General features: G+C 42.6%; 1 long non-coding RNA gene across 3 annotated transcripts in view; it reads right to left on the bottom strand.

Moving 5' to 3' along the window:
* The window catches only part of LOC116231192 (uncharacterized), a 120,305-nt gene that overhangs the window by 62,751 nt on the left and 42,168 nt on the right, over nt 1–15,386 (bottom strand). The window contains exon 5 of one of the 3 annotated variants that reach the window (XR_016466036.1): nt 10,057–13,008. The exons of the other annotated variants lie outside the window; for them this stretch is intronic. This is a non-coding gene — a long non-coding RNA (uncharacterized LOC116231192). Of the gene's footprint in view, nt 1–10,056; nt 13,009–15,386 lie in introns of those variants that run through there. 3 annotated transcript variants of the gene reach the window in all.

The following is a 15,386-nucleotide window of genomic DNA, read 5'->3' as shown; positions in this document are numbered from 1 at the left end:
TGCAGACATGTTGAACAACAGCAGGTGAACTTAGTGGGGCAGGAGGGAGCAAGACCCCCTGACACTGCTCCTACCCACTGACCCATTTCCAGAGTTCTATCTTTATCCATGCTTTATGTCCGCTTGCGTTTATCGAGCTTCTCAGGAAGGTCGGTCATTTTCCCCACTCTAAGTGCCTATGTCTTCACCAGTTGAGTGGTTCCCCCTTTGAGGTATCTACATTTTGCCTGTGAGTGCTGGCACCACAAGCAGCATCCTGGCTTCTCTAGCAACATTACCATCTCTAGGATGAGCTGCCAAGACCATAAGGTACACCCCCAGGGGCCGTGCCAGCATCACAGGGCGTTGCAAGCTGCTGACTGGAAGTGCGCACACCCCTAAGCTGCTAAAAAAGAGAAAGACAAAAAAAAGAGAGATAGAATCCAATGGCTTGCAATGGATTTGCATGTTAAAATAAGATTGAAAAATGTAGATAATCGTCCTGGTGACCTCTCCATTCCTGTAAATTTGAGAGACCTGAGAATAGCTGGGTTTTGGAAGTGTGAGGTCGTGGTCCTTTTCTCACAGCGATGGTGCTGTAGTGGGAGGTGTTGCAAAGTGATGTGGCTCCCTTTGAAACCAGGAGGCAGGACTCTGGCTCCTCTTGAGAGAAAAAAAAAAAAAAAAGGCAAAAAAAAGAAAGCAAGAAGGGCAGAAGTCCAATTTTTTTGCAGACAAAACGCCAGGTGCCCTGGCTGCTTTGGCTGGCAGAGGGGAGCGGTGCTGCCACCCGGTGCCCCCCCTGCGTGGTGTCACAGCTGGCTCTCCAGCTTCATGTGTTGAAAGCAAGTGTGTGCCAAGCCAGAGTTGAATTGAAATGTGTCCATCAGCAGCAGCATTGTATGGGCATCTGCTCTCTGGAGATGGCAGAGGATTGTTATCCCAGTGTAAGCTCATTTTGTGCTGACATTATTTGCCTATTCAAGGGGGGGAAGGAGTCAGTTTTTCTACAAGAAATACGGAAAGGATGGATACAGTAGCTGTGCTATGAGCAGAGCAGTTCCAGGAGGTTATTTTTATGCTGTTCAAACATCCCACTGATCAAGTGGCTGCTCTGTACGAGCCAACAAATCCAGAATTGCATCACAGTTTTGTGGTTACCCTCAGCTTCTGCAGACTGGTAGGTTTGATTTTAGCCCTGTCTGCAACTGACCCTTGGCAAAATCCTAAAGCAATGTGATTATTTTGTGGATGGCTCAAAGCCTTGGGCAGAATGGAAAGAAGCACACCAACTCCTGTACATGGCCAGGCTGGAAGAATGCCTAGGAATGCCTGAGGATGCTTTCTGATATTCAGCATGTCTCACAGGGCTCCCTGGGATTCTACATCATTCCCATGGGTGCTGTGAGCCCAAGCAGCAAGGTGTCCCACACAGCACCCAGCAAAAGGGCGCAGCATGCCCCAGGCTGGAGGGTTTCCCAGCTAACCCCCCCAGCAGCATGTGGGAAACAAATCGCCCCTGCTATGGGGGACACTGGCCCGTGGGAGTCAGTGCAGAGAGAAATCAATCTTAGGGATACAGCGTGGTTTCGTTTGCTCACTGTGGCGTGACGAGTGAAATAAATTCTTTGCAAAGAAAACTCATTTCAGGAAACCTCAGGGCATCTGGCTTTGTTCGTCAGTGCAATGGCCCTATGAATCAACTGTAACCGATCTGATATTTAAAAGACAAGGCAGTAAATATTATATATTGAAACATTATTTTTATAGGGCTGAATTTGTTCCCTTTTTAAATTCCCTGGCAATGTTTACAGTACAGCACCAAAACCTCCCCCCGCAGTGGGGAGGAACAACTGGCAGCGTCGGGAGTGGCTGTAAAAGCACACAACAGAACTGAGATCCTGCACTGAATCAAAGCTGGAACTTCAGAAACACGATCTTGGTCTTCCCTGAGTAACAGAAAGCAACATAATCTTTCCAGGCCTGCCACGCTGAGGACTCTTATCTGTGTAGACTTTTGAGTTTATATATATGTCTGTGTTTGTATATGTATATATGTTTATATGCATATATGTGTGTGTATGCATACTTACACGTATACATGTCAGGGAGTGAGCATGACAGGAGGGTGGTGCACGTGGGCCTTGCTGCAGAGGATTTCAGGAAAGCTGGCACTACTGCTTGCTCATTTCCTTATTGCCTTTTGTCATGGTGTGGGTCAGAGGGCTGCTGGACAGCCACATCCAAATACATTTCAGTTAACTGCCTGCATGGCCATCAGAAAGAAGCGTGATGAAAAATGGATGAATTTTTGCCTTTTTTTAAAAGGGGGAAGGGGAGAAGGGAAATTAATCCCTTCTCCATTTGAACTGGCAGGCCTCATAAGGCTTGGAACACATCTGAGAAAAGCAGAAAGGGATCTGAACTTGCAGTAATAAGCAGATACTCAATATGCCTTGATGAGTGAATGCATTTGCTGTGCAAAGAGCCTATAGAGAGCTAAGTGTTTGCAGCAATGAGAATGGGAGATGATTCCCCTTCTGTGAATTTGCCTAAGTACAGAATAAACATCTATTTTGTTTCTACTTGCCTCTTTTTCTAAAGACCAGCTGTCTGGTAATGCATATAATGATGGTCTCACCAGGGATGAAAGCCTGAATTCCTATTCATATGCAAAATAATAAGTGACAAACTTCAGATTTGGCCCAAATGCTGTTGTTCACTTTTCCAAATGAAGGAAATTCCAGTTTGCCTTATGTCTGCTGCCCAAATGCACGACAGGTGTCTTAAAATTGGATGTTTGTTGTCATTGATTATTCCTCTTGGAGGATATAATCTGGCCATCAGGGAATATTGATATACAGAAAAAATGGAGCAGTGTCCCCCACACCAGCATCACAGGGCAAGGGACAAGCAAGCACTAGCACATGCAGAAATGCTGGCGGGGTAACAGCTGTGCTTCCTCTGGCATCTTACTGAGACTGAGAGAAAAGAGGAAAACAGGATTGAATATGAGAGTAAAGGGCTTGAGGCAACTGGGAAAAAATCAGGTGTTTGTGCAAAACTAGATCCTGCAAAAGTAACTATGCATTTTCAGGCAGACTTCTCAGTGCTTGAAAGCCAGTTACCATTAGCTCTCTGAAGCCCTGCCAAATTCTACAGAAAGTTCATACTAAATAAAATGGAGAATTTTTTGATTGGTTTTGGTTTGTTTATTTTGAGGTGTTACCTATCTGTGAGCTTCTGGTCTTCACAAATCCCTTTCACTTCTAAAGGAGGCCATTGGATTTGGTAGGAGAGCAGGGGCCTGCTCTGAGCAGGAAAGGCTACACTGGCAGTGTGTGCTGGGAGCAGGGCAATAGGGACCTGCTTAAGGAAATGCAACAGCTAATGCAACTGCTGGGGCTCACCCCTGGATGATGGAAGATCTCATTCTACAGAGAAATAGCTATAAACAGTCAAATTTGCTTCTGGATGACCCAGGTTGTTCCTCCTCTGGGGTACAAGCTCACTCAAAAACCACCACAGGGCTGTTTGGAGGAAAGCATGGGTTATGTACCCAGGTGCTGGATAAGTCTTTTTTTCAGATTGGGTACTTGCCTTGGGACTGCATCCTTCAGAGGGAGGAAGTTATTTAAGAGGAAATAAGGAAAATTTGGTGATTTTTTTTTTAATTACATTTTTTCCCAAGGAAGAAGAAGTGCTGGGACAATATTTCTTTCCTGTCATCTCGAGATGAATGTGGGCTTCATGGCAATGAGGCATCTGCGGTCTGTTAAGAGACTTGGGGATTTGGGCTGGCATGGGCTTTATGCTTAGCCTCACAGCTTGTGCAGGTGCATTTCCAGCCATAAGAAGCAATAACATTCCCAGTGGAAACATTCAGCTGTGGTAAAACAGACAGAAATCTATTATCCATGTGAATGCAATGTCAATGTTTACAGAGAGAGGTCAAAGAAGAGAGCTCTGCTCGGTAAATGTCAGCTCTGGAGGAGGAGGAAGCATTACTGGCATTTGCATTCACGTCAAAGCAGTCCCTGCAATGCTCCTGAATATTAAGGAGCCTGTGCAATCTCGAGCCCTCTTTGCCCCCTCTTCTTGCATCACTGCAATGCTTACTGCACAGGCTTCAGTCACCTCTCAATAACCTGGCAGTGACTGTGGCTGTTTCCCCATTCTCTCTTCACTGGGGATGCAGGTGACAGGTAGTTGTGCAGCCACAGCAGCTGGGGGCAGCTCCAACCCAAGAGGTGCCTCAGATCTCTTCCTGCGTATGGGAGGGCAGCCAGGACAGCAGCCTCGACCAATCAGTGCCCTCATTCTACTTGCAACACAAGATGCATCTGACTATTTTGTATGCATCACAGTGTCATGCCAAATTAATTGTTGCATGATTTTCAGCAGAGATTAGGGCATATTGCACACTAATGCATGGAGCATGGGAAGAAGCAAGAAGAGTTACAGGCATGCACATGCCTGAGTGTTTACAGCAGCCAAACAGCTCTGCCAGAGTCCTGCACCTTTTTGTGGGTTTGCAGATAAATTCTTGGGGCTCTTACGCTGGAAACTGTGAGGCTAGGGTCCTGAAGATGGAGGAAGATGCTGACTCACATCTCCCTTACTTCTCTGCTGAAGAACATGGTCATCCCTTTGGCAGAGGCAGCCAGGGCAAGCCAAGAAGTGAAGCTCCTCTTGCTTCTGCAACCTAGAAAAGCTGTCTGTTCGCTGTGTCATGAGGACACCTCCTACCAGCTTCTCTGCAACAGCCAAGCACTGCAGAGAATGGCCACCCAGAAGAACGGCTCTCCTCTGCACATTCTGTGCCTTCAGACACCAGCAATTCAGAATATAAAACAGTGATTGACAAATCAGTGCCCTGCCTGCCATTACCTTGCCCTGCCCTGGGCCAGTGGCACAGATGCAAGCTCCCTTTACCTTGTGGTGCACTGCAGCAGCAATGGCACAAAGTTTGTCTTTGGGGATGAGCATCTGAAGTCTCCCCAAGGTCCCTAGGAGGTAACAGAGGCTCTACAAGAGAAGGAAGAGGATGAACAGGCTAAAGCCACCTAAAGCCACATGGAAAGGAAGGAGCCAATAATGACTGAGCCACGGGAGCCCCTAACTCAAGCTGCCAGTGAGAAGTCCAAACCATCTGCACAGGGCTTCCTCATCACCCTCTCCTTGGGGAAACATAACGAGGGTCTCTCTCCCCTGAACAGATTTCCATTGTGTGGATGCCACAGTCATGCCAGACCCCACACAGTGCCTCACCTCTGTCACCTAGAAGCTATCTCGGACTTCCTGGCATTGCTGAAGGAGCCACAAGAGCTGTTTCCAGGCGCTCCCTTGGTGTTGTGCATTATGCATCATAGCAGCCATTGCTGTGAGGACAGCTTGCTTGTCTTGCAGGGAGAGGGGAAAGGAGAAGCTCTGAGGGCTGAAGAGGCTGTCTGGAGCTCAGTATTCCCCAGTCTGCCCTTCCACAGAGAGGGGTTTCCTTTTTACTTCTGCCCAGTAGGAGAAGGGCTCTCTACAGAGGACAACAAGCATTTCCCTGCACAAGGGGTCTGGCCACTTGTTGGCAAGGAGTCCACAGCCCCTGAGCAGCTGGGAGAGAAGAGTGAGAAAGCTGCAAGAGAAACAGCCCCAGTGCAGAAGGTGCACCCAGCTCTGGGAATAAAGCAGTGCAGATGTGAACTCTCAGGGAGAGCATCTTTAGACCAATGGAGAAATCATCCCATTTTGTGTTATTTCATTTTGTTTAAAAAACAAACCATGCTGTTAAGCTGATCCCCTTAGGATGTAAGGTACTCTGCACAAACTGATGGTTGGGATCCATAGCCCTTGTTTATCAGCAAAGCTCCATTCACACCAAAAGGACTGCACTGCTTTCCATCTGCCGAGGCCCTTATTCAGTATCACATTTCAGTGTTGACCCTGAGGAGCTTCGAATTACAGCTTTGAGCACAGAAATACTGGGAAATGCCAGAGTTTTTGAGTTGTTTTAGGCTTTGGGAGCATGACAAATCTAAGGTAGACCTGGCATGCATAGGCAGAAAGAAATGGGCACATGTTGCTCTTTCTGCCACAAAAAAAAAAAAAAGAAAAAAGGAAAGAAGGGAAGGGAAGGGAAGGGAAGGGAAGGGAAGGGAAGGGAAGGGAAGGGAAGGGAAGGGAAGGGAAGGGAAGGGAAGGGAAGGGAAGGGAAGGGAAGGGAAGGGAAGGGAAGGGAAGGGAAGGGAAGGGAAGGGAAGGGAAGGGAAGGGAAGGGAAGGGAAGGGAAGGGAAGGGAAGGGAAAAAAAAAAGAAAAAGAAAAAGAAAAAGAAAAAGAAAAAGAAAAAGAAAAAGAAAAAGAAAAAGAAAAAGAAAAAGAAAAAGAAAAAGAAAAAGAAAAAGAAAGGAGAACTTTGCTGGCCCCCATCAGCCAGAGGAGTGGAGGAATGGGGACCCTCTACCACTGCAGAACTAAATCCTATTTATCACAGAAAATGTTACCTCTGCTTGCACTGAATCGCTTAATGCTATTTTTTCATGGATCATACACAGTCCATTTGCTATCTAAAAAGCCATTCAATCAATTACGTGTTTTTACATGTTTTCTGGAGCAAGATACCCTCTTGTTTTGGAGTTGCTAGAGCCAACTTCACACAAGGACTAACTTTAGTTTCTTGGCACGCGGCTGACATAGACCTAAAGTAACAGTTGTTTAGCACTACATTCAGAAGCATATATTGCTGTGAACTACAGAGCCAAACAAGGGAAGACTGACCTAAAATTCCCCATGGGTACAAATACCCTTCAGCTCTGATATATATATTAAAAAAAAAAAAAAAAAAAAAAAAAAGACTTCAAACTACAAGTGAATCCATCCTACCAGAGTGCCCATTTCCTAATGTTATTGGAATCTAAGCTCAGCACAGAAAACATTTCATACTTCCCACTGTATGGAGCTTCAATGTTCTCAGTATTCAAGTTCCATTATTTAGTGCAATGTTACACTACTAGAGAGGGCATTACTCCTGCCTTTAACATGAGTCATTGCTATTCAGATGGAGTGTTTTTCCTAATCTGCAAACAGTACAGATTCCTTGTCCAAAAGCCTTTCTTGTTCTCTGGAAAATCAAAGGGATGAAAATGGCTTATACAGTAAAGTGGGAGCCTAGTAAAAGTAATTGTTACATTGGTATGGGGGATCCCAAGACTGGGCGCAGAGAAAAATACTGGTCTTGTGTTGAAGGTAGTGGAGAAGGCTTCAGAAGGCAGAAATGCACTGTATCTGACTTCACATTTAATCCTGCTTGTTACTTCATTGTCATGCTTCTGTACCACGTCTGGGAAAAAAAATCAGCTTATAAGCCTCCCAAGCTCAGAATAGGCTTGCAGTGAAAAAAGTCCTCTTGGCTCTGAAGGTCTCAGACAGTATAGTGATAGAGGTAGATGAAAGGACATACTCAGCCAAATTTTCAAGCTGGTAGCAAAGGGAATGCTCATTGTGGTACCCAAGTGGAGGAGCCAGATGTCAAGTTTAGACAAGTCAATTCATCTAATTCCTGGAATTGTTTTTCAGGAAAATTATTTCTGGGAAATAGTTCTTCAGTACTGTGCAGAACAATATATCTTATTTCTATCTTCTAATTCTTCTAATTCTTTTCTTCTAATTCTTATTGAATATGATTATGTGTTAAAATAACTTTTTATCTTCAGGTTTCACTCTGTTTTGAGGCACCTTCCTTCTCCATTGTCTAGTTACAGAGTTACAATAGAAGGAATCTTTAGAATACATTGAAGTGAAAAACATTCCTTCCCAAATATATTAATGAGGGCTAAAGGGTGTAAGATATTATCACAGAGCTGACCTACAGGAAACATTTACTATAGCTGCAAAGACTGGCAGAAAACAGCTCCTGAGGCTACAATAACTCATGCTCAATACACAGAGACTGAAATGTCATCCCACTGGCATTAAGAGATCTTAATGAATTAATAATAAGAAGTGATAAAAGAAGCTTTGTCCTTGTTTCACCCTAAGGATGGTTCAAAGGAATGCTAGGAATTTACGGGTTATGGTTTTTTTTAATCAAGTTCTCAAGACTATATGTATCACTGCACTGCACAGAAGTGTCTGCAGTGAAATTTCTCTTCAGTCCACAATTGCAAAGCAATATTTAGTGAAACATTCAACACTTATCACCTAGGTCTAGGTATATAAACTGCTCACTTGGATGGGATCAGGAAAGCCAAGGGGCAGATGGAACTAAACTTTGCAAGGGATATGAAAAATAACAAGAAGGCATTTTACAGGCTCATTCTTCAGAAGAGAAAAGCCAAGGAAAACATAACTCCTCTGAAACTTCCCCTCCAATAAATGAGAAGGGAGAAATAGCTACAATGGACATGGAGAAGGCTGGCGTACTCAGCAAGTTCTTTGCCAGAGTCTCAAATGGACTCTGTTAGAAAAGCTAGTCCTGTGATAGATATCTGATTGCAAAAAAAAAGTCAAAATCATTTCCTGATGGCGAGTTTGTTAAGCAGTGTATGGAAAACATGACATTTACAATGTGTCTAGATAAAAAAGATGGACTTTTCTTAAGTCAGTTTGTCTCACCAGTCTACAGCCAGGTGAACTGCAGAAACAGGAACATCTATCAAAAGAAATTTGGAGGGTAAAGCTGCTAATTTGTAATTTTGTGCTTTGGCGATAGATGAAAGTACTGACGTTACAGATACGGCTCAATTTGCCATTTTCGTAGAGGTACTGATAACAAATATAACGTCACTGAAGAAACGGCTTATTTGGTGCCATTGAAAGACACAACTAAATCTCATGATTTGTATGAAGCAGTGAAAAAATGCATTAAAGGGATTTTCTTTAACCTTTTTTTAACATATCTGGTATAGCTACTGACGGTGCCCCAAGTGATGGTTGGCAAAAAAGAAGTACTTAGAAAATTAATAGAAGATGATGCGGTAACCACTGGTGACTCACGCTTGATGAGATATCACCGCATCAGGCAGCAAGAACATTTGTGTGCAAAAGCTTTAAACATGGATAATGTCATGCAAATCATCATCAAAGCTGTGAATTTCATGAAGTCGAAGAGACTGAATCATCACCAATTCCAGGAGCTCCTTAAAAGTATGGATGCTGATGGGGTCATCATTTACTTTTTGGAAGGAAGGTAGATAAGTTGGGGTAAAATCCTGAAAATACTTAATGATTTGTAAAGTGATATCAAGTTCTTTATGGAATCAAAAGGAAAAACTGTGCCAGAATATGAAGATTAAAAATAACTCACAGATTTAGCACTTCTGGTGGATTTGTCTGTTCATTTAAATGAGTTAAACGTGCATCTTCAGGTGAAAATCTGAAGCTATCTGTGCTATGTTTCAGACTGTAACAGTGTTTGAAATGAAACAAATTATGGCAAGCACAAGTTGTGGCAAATAATTTCATGTATTTTGATACGCTGTCTCAATACAGTCCTGTCAACAGTGAAAAATATGCAGTTGTACTTTCCATTTTGATAAATAAATTTGAGAATAGGTTTCAAGATTTAAAAAAAAAAAAAAACGTTTTTTTTTTTTTTGTGTGTACTTGTGACTCTGTTTTCAGTCAGCATAGATATATTACTTGAACATTTTCCCATGGAATTTATAGAATTGCAATCAGACCTTCAATTCAAAGAAAGATTTTGCCATGTCTCTGTACCAGACTCCCTCTTACCAGAGAAAAATATGCCTCACTTCACAGCCACACCTTATTCACATCATCAGTTTTTGGCAGTATGTACATTTGTGAACAATTATTGTCAAGAATGAAGCACGGGAGGAGTAATATTTCATCAAAAATCTCTGATGAACACCTTGAGAACTCACTAAGAATGGCAACCGCTGCTATCGAATCAGACTGATGCATCAGTTTCATAAAAACAAGGTAAAAAAGCCCACTACATTTATGGGTTTTTTTGTTGGTTTTTTTTTGTTTGTTTGCTTTAATTAAAAAATTACATAAAAAATAAACTTCTTACTTAAATACATTAAATTTATTATAGATTTTGTAAGTGACCCAAGGCAATTCCTGTTCACTCAGTGTGGCTCAGGCAAGCCAAAAGGTTGGACAGACATGGATTAGATATTAGGAGGAAGTTCTTTACTCAGAAGGTGGTAAAGCACTAGGATGAGTTGCCCAGAGATGGTGTGGATGTCCCATCCCTAGAGGTGTTCACAGTAAGACTGCATGGGGCCCTGGGCAGCCTGATCCAGTGAGTGGCAACCCTGTGCAAAGCAGGGGTTTGAAACTGGATGAGCTTTAATGTTTCTTCCAACCCAAGCCATTTTATGGCTTTATGACTCTCAAGATTCTTAGTTTCCATAGAAAGCAAGACTAATGAATGCTTGAATCTCACTGGAAATAATGAGTGTAATGAAGAAATGAAACTGCTGAAGAACTCAAGGAGAAATTTTCATTTCATATCCTAACTAGATTCTAGCGATCTACTGAAGATGCCAATTACTGATTTTCCTAATGACTTGGAAGAGTAGTCAGTTTTTGATTGAGCCTTACAATGGCATGCGAGCCTCAGAAAACAAAAGGGTTAATTTCTCTGCAATCCTTTTCTCCAAGTAAACAAAGCACATTTTCCTACGTTCTCCATAGATCAATTGCATCTTCCGCACAGTAGTGCAGGTTAAAAAGGTCAGCCACCTTTAAATAAGCCCTAATTGACATTTACTTCCCAGAATGAGGGTTATCAAAGGTTAAGGTACATTTCCCTAGGCAGTTAGTGACCTAATTCTAAACATCATTAATCCAATTCACTCTGAAAAATAACACTGGCCTTTTGAAAAGCCTACTATGCTGAGGTACATGGCTGCTGCTTTTCTGGAGGTGAACCGTGTTGGATTCCTTTGCCAAGAGCTGAGGTCATCTCTCATTACCACTCTTCAAACAATGCTGATGTTTAGCACCTGTTCTACTGTGCTCTTCTGGTTTTGGTTTCCTGAGTGCTGGGAGCACCTGTATGCTACTGTCACTCTACTTGCAGGTCAGTGACAGCTTATCCAGTTCCCAGTTGCATTCCTCCACCTGTTCTCCACCTCGACCATGGTTAGCAATTACTCACTCAGAGTATACACTAGAGCAGTTCCTGGTTTACCTGTGCTGGAAATGCTTAAGTACAGGTAAGGGTGTCATGGTTTTGTCTAGGGTAGAATTAAGTTTCCTTACTGAAGATTTTGGATCTTTGATGAAAATAATGGTGATAACACACCACACACCAGTGTTTTAGTTGTTACAGAGCAGTGCTTACACACAGCCAAGGGCTTTTCTACTTCTTGTGCTGTCCTGCCAGCAAGGAGCTGGGGGTACACAAGAAGCTGGGAGGGGACAGAGGTGACCCAGACAGACCAAAAAGATGTTACATACCATATGGCACTGGTTATAAAAGCTGGGGTAAAGAAAAAGGAAGAGAGGGATGTTCAGAGTGATGACATTTGTCATTCCAAGAAACTCATGCATGACGTTCCCTGCTTTCCTGGAAGGGGCTGAGCATCTGTCTTTTTAAGGGAAGCAGTGAATTAATTCATAGTTTCACTTTGCTTGTGCGCAATGGCTTTTGCTTTATCTAGTAAACTGTCTTCATCTCAACCCTCGAGTTCTCACACTTTTACCTTTCCAGTTCCCTCCCACATCCCACCTGGGGAGAGTGAACAAGCAGCTGGGTGGTACTGAGCAGCCAGCTAGAGCTAAACCATAATAAAGGGCTATAGGCAATGATCCACTTGACTGTCTAACTGCACAAATTCCACTGTTAAGTAGCTATTTATGAGTTTTCTTGGCAAGCTGACAGAGCAAAAACTCAGCTTCTAGCATAGGTGAGAAATGATCAGAGAACAACCTACAAGTATTTTATTCTTCACTTAATTATGGACATGAGCACCCTACTCAGTTGTGTCTTGAAACTCCATCAAGACAGTATGTGCTACAGAAGGGACTCAGAATCTGCCCACTTGCAGATTGTCCAAAGCTTCCTGTCTGGCAGCATATCATCCCTTCTCACTCTGCTTAAAGGGTGGGTGCTAACTAGCAGTCCAATTGACAGGCACTAAGCAAAGTGGTCCAAAGACAAGTCACAATAAAACAGTGAATCTTTATCTCCTCCTGGTGGTGGAACTATCTGTAGCTATCTGTAAGCACACTGTTGCCTTCTAGCTGGTAAAAAATCCATCCAGCTCTGCTGATGGAAATCCCCTTGGTACAGTATAGAATCATATGACTGATTGAATTGGAAGAGACCCTTAAAGATCATTTAGTCCAACTCTCCTGCAAGTCACAGGGACACCTACAACTACATCAAGTTGATCAGTGCCCCATCCAGCCTTGAGTTTCTCCGGAGATGGGGCTTCTGCCACTTCTTGGGCAATCCATTCCAGTGCTTCACTATCCTTATTGTAAAAATTTTATATCCAAACTAAATCTCCCCTCTTTTAGTGTGAAACTATTTCCCCTTGTGCTATCACAAAAGACCCTGCTGAAGAGTCTGTCTCTTTCTTTCTTATAGCCCGCCCTTTAGACAGTGGAAGGTGCTCTCAAGTCTCCCCAGAGCCATCTCTTCTCGAGTCTGAACTGCCCCAGCTTTCTCAGCCTGTCCTTGTAGGGCAGGTGTTCCATCCCTTGGATCGTTTTTGTGGCCCTCCTCTGGATGTACTCCAACAAGTCCATGTCTCTTCTGCACTGAGGACTCCAGGTGAGGTTTCACCTGCACAAACTAGAGGGGCAGGATCACCTGCTTTGATCTGCTGGCCATACTTCTTTTGAGGCAGCCCAGAAGTAATGTTCAGGGTGAAACTGTGGGGATGGAAAGAGTGAGAACTGTGTCTTTCAGAGCCAGCACCTCATCTGCTGGAGCTGAGCACTTCTTGAGTGCAGGCAGGATCGTGAGGCCGCAGGCTGTAAGTAGGAATAGAATGCAGTGTCCTGGAGGCTCTCCTGCCTGCTTACTGCAGTATAGTCAGACACCACTGAGAACCTAAAAGAACAAGAGGTGGATGACAAGGTGAGCCAAAGAGAAGTCAGGATAATCAGCTTGAAGTAGAAAGCAGCAAAGATGGGAAAGAGAATAGAGTGCTGGGACCTCCCAGAAAGGTACATACACTCCCATCAGTCCTGTAGTACTCCTCCTATTTGCAGCTACAGAGGAGACTTTGAAAGAGCTTTTCCTTTTCTTTTTAAACAAGATTTTAGTAGCACCAATATGATGAGTACCATCTCTCAAGGCAACTCACATCAATTCAGTTCCCGTGGCTTTGAAAAAGAAAGCAGGTCACATTTCTCTCAGGATTACTTTGATCTGGACAGGTGCAAAAATAGATTAAGAGTAAAAATAACCCATACTGCAGACACAATGTATTGAAATAGTCTCCCCAGCAAAGAGTTCAACACTCTGCTTGAAATGCCTGGTTAAATCACAAAATCCATAAAGGACAGCTTGGTATTGAGAGGTTCAAAGGCAAGACAGAGTGTTTATTAGGCAAAGTAATAAGGCATGGCTAGTATCACTGCTCCATAATCTTTTCTAGATGGCATTTATATGTGGCTACTGATAGCCTGGAGCTCAGCAGTGTTTGCAGAAGCTAGTTCTTTATTTTCACCCAACTGATTGTGCGCCATTATGGCTCAACAACAGGGATGTCTGGATGGTGTCTGATCTCAATCATTTCAGTTGATCTGAATAATCAGCATAAAAATTAGTGAAGTCAGAGAGAGAGAACAAGAGAGAGAAGAAGAAGAGGAAAGGAGAAAAGTACTTTTCATTGTATTCTTAATATTCAGCCAAGATCATGTTCTTTTTGGGTTTCTGTCCTGCTCAAGAGAGAAAGAAACTTTTGATGGAAAGAAGGATATGGGTGTCTTAAAAAGCTGAAGAAATAAAATAAACTTCACAAAGTGATTTACCAAAATTGCTTTTTGTCCCAGTTACAAAATTAATTCTCAGGAAAAGGAAATTCCTTGGGCATTAAGTCCATCATGACTAGCTCAGACCAAAGATCTCTTCTCCGACAGGGGTCCCAAGCCCATAGTTAGGGAAAAAACAGAAGTAAGGAAGGTTTAACTGTTTTTTCCCTTTGCATCACTTTTCTCAGGTGACATAAGTTTATCAACTTTCTGAACTGTTGGTTATGTCTGTTCCATCCTATTTAACAGCTACTAAAGCATCCTCTGCTGTCTTTCTAAAGTACCTTTGCACTTCCCATAGCATCCTAAAACAAGAACTTACACTGTACAACAGTGTCTGCATTGCAGCTGACAGGAAAGGTCTGGGTCCTATCAGCCTGATTTTTGCCCTCCCTGGGAAAACACCCAAGGTTACACTTGAGTTTCATGAAGTATTTCAAGCCACAACAATTCCATCAAGAAAATAAGCTACGTGAAAATTTCCAAAGACCTGCATCAACCAGGCTCGTGAAACAGAGATCACAATCTCTATCTCTCGCCACCTACTTGTGTATTAGTGTTTCACAGAACATTGTTGCTTTGGAGAAGGAAGTGTGCACTTTTCTTTGAAACTGAAGAATTGTGTGCTGCCTTAGCAAAGAAAATGAGGTTCACTGCAAAAACTGTAAGGATGGACAAGACGCTGGTTATCAGATGTGATCACAGCACACTGTGTATCAGTGTAAGTCTGGTAAAAATAAGCAGAGGACCCACAAAGATTTTTTTCTAAAGCTGTTAAAACTCTTTATCAATCAGCTTAGTAACAGGCTATAGAATGAGATCCCAGCTGTTTTAGGTTCCTTTTAACTTCTAGTTCAGCCATCAGTTCTGTAATAAACAGAACAGTGGTCACTGTTGAGAAATACAACAGTCCTACTCCTGTGTAAGAAGTAAAGCATCACTGAGGTGCACAAAGGTTCCAAATTTCAATTCAAACGTCTTGTAAATAAGCCTTGGCCTTCTACTGTAAATCAGGGTGATAAAAAAGCAAGTGTTGCAGCTTGATTCCCATGATGGCTATTTCTTTTTTCTTTTAACTTCGGGAAATGCCATCCTACTCTTTACACATTTGAAATATTAGCACTGTAGCCTATAGGACATGTTTCAGGACTTACTAAAAGATAGATGTCGTTTTTCTTTCCCTTTTTTTTCTTAGTCTTTTGTAAACTGTTTGCTAATGACTTTCTATTAATGTTTCAGATTGTATTTTACAAAGCAATGCTATGAGTCATATAACTGAACAGCCAAATAAAAACTGCCTTTCATTCGTATTAGCAATATTTTATCTAAATGAGAAAAAAAATAATTCAAGAAAGATCCTCTTCCCAAGTCTCCCACTATTATTTCACTTCATTCTACTCCATTTTTCTTTGTCACAGTTCACTTCTAAAATAAAAAGCAAGCTTTGGTTAT

This window comes from Phasianus colchicus, chromosome 4 (assembly GCF_987193195.1).
Source record: "Phasianus colchicus chromosome 4, bPhaCol1.hap1.1, whole genome shotgun sequence".
Classification (NCBI taxonomy): Eukaryota; Metazoa; Chordata; class Aves; order Galliformes; family Phasianidae; genus Phasianus; species Phasianus colchicus.
Note: the sequence above shows the minus strand (reverse complement) of the source record. Positions and strands in the feature narration are given on the sequence as shown.